Here is a 1,895-nt window from a genome sequence, read left to right on the forward strand (position 1 = left end):
AAAATATTACAAAATTAATAATTAGTTAAAACAAAATAAATATTATTTATTTTTTTTGTTTAATCTATCTCTATATATATAAAAATGAATGTATGTCAGTGTGTCTGTGTGTCCATGTTACCATGGTTACCAAGGTTGCCATGGTTACTAAGGTTACCAAGATTTCATGGCTATTAAGGTTACCATGTTACCATGGTTACCAAGGTTGCCAAGGTTACCATGAGTGTTGTTTATAATTATAGGTCTTTAATGGGCAACGAATTGCACAGGATCAGATATAGTACGGCAATCAATTATATAATATTTTGAAACTTATGGACCTTTTTGTTTTTAAATAGTTACCGTGGGTTTCAAAGCTATAATAATAATAATTATTGGTTGCCAATGGTTTAAAATGTTTGTTATTTATTATAGTGCCCAACGATTCATATTTATAACCGAATTCAATTGCAACTATTATAAGAATTTCTACTATTATTAGTTAATTTATTATGCCCAACAACAAACGATCGATAAATAGTCCCGCAGTTCTAGCACGCAAGAAGCGGGAAACACGAGCCGCGGAAACAGACGAGCAAAGAGAAGCCAGGTTGAGGACCAACCGAGAACGTCAGTCCCTGGCCCGCTTATCCGAGCCAGACGAGCAAAGAGAAGCCAGGTTGAGGACCAACCGAGAACGTCAGTCCCTGGCCCGCTTATCCGAGACAGACGAGCACCGAGAAGCAAGATTGGGGACCATGCGAGTAATGGGTGCTCGATCCAGACGAACCACCGAATTGAACCTTTGTGCACTACACTATGATGCCGATATTAATTACAGCACACACCCAAGCGTGGCCATCGGAATAATGGATCCCTTTCGGAATAATAATCCCTTTTTGATTATGTTAATTAACGTTTAGAGATTAATACATATGGAGTAGGTATTTTTAATGGGCGACGAGGTGCACGGGATCAGCTAGTATTTTTATAAAAATCATGATGTATAGGTGGTATAAATTGCATAAGTTCCATGAGATCATTGTATTTTTCTTTTTGAATAGGATGACCATTAGTGTAAAGTTTTTGGAGTTCTTTTGGCTTAGCCATTACACGTTTAGACAAATTCACACAAGAAAATGTAACAAATTCATTATTAGAATATTTGTAAAACATATGGTAGGGTTTGTCGTTGGTAAAGAAGATCCATTGAAATTTTAACCATTCAACTTTCTCTCCATCACCATTCATTTTCCTATTAGTGATGTCTTTTTCAAGAAGTACAGTGGAAAAAAAATCTTCTTGAGTCATTTGTACAACCTTGAAGGGATTTTTTTTTCGAGCCTTTAAAATTACTGTAATCCAATCATTTGGAATGTAAATTTCAGGATGATACTTCTTCTGTTTTTCAATAACCCCAAAATCTCTATCACAAGGTAGGTAGGAATGTCCAGACACTAAAAATTTATGATGTATTTGTGTAGGAGACAAGTGGTCAGAACACACAATAAAATTGCAGATTAAAGCCATTTTAATGTTGCGATTCTGTCCACCACATTGGTCGCTGTACATTATAAGTTTTTCTGTGTTTACATGATTCTTAACAAAGTGTAAAATATAAGACCCAATTTCCTGTGGCCCTCTTGAGGCTATGGACTCATTCCATACATACATATACGCATCATTTGTACTTAGGTTGTGTATACCTAAATTATACGTCCACAATTGCCTCTTGTAATAAGCTATACCAACAGATAAGGATGGAGTTGCAAGAGTCTTCATGAGATCAAATGCAATAACAGTAGTTTGATTATCTGTTTTTGCTGCTTGTACATCACTATCCATTCCATTACGAGCAGCTTCAGCTTTTCTAAGATGCAATTCGTGTTCTTCATTTAATTTGACTTTATCTTCTT

This window comes from Acyrthosiphon pisum, chromosome A1 (genome assembly GCF_005508785.2).
Source record: "Acyrthosiphon pisum isolate AL4f chromosome A1, pea_aphid_22Mar2018_4r6ur, whole genome shotgun sequence".
In the NCBI taxonomy this organism is placed as follows: Eukaryota; Metazoa; Arthropoda; class Insecta; order Hemiptera; family Aphididae; genus Acyrthosiphon; species Acyrthosiphon pisum.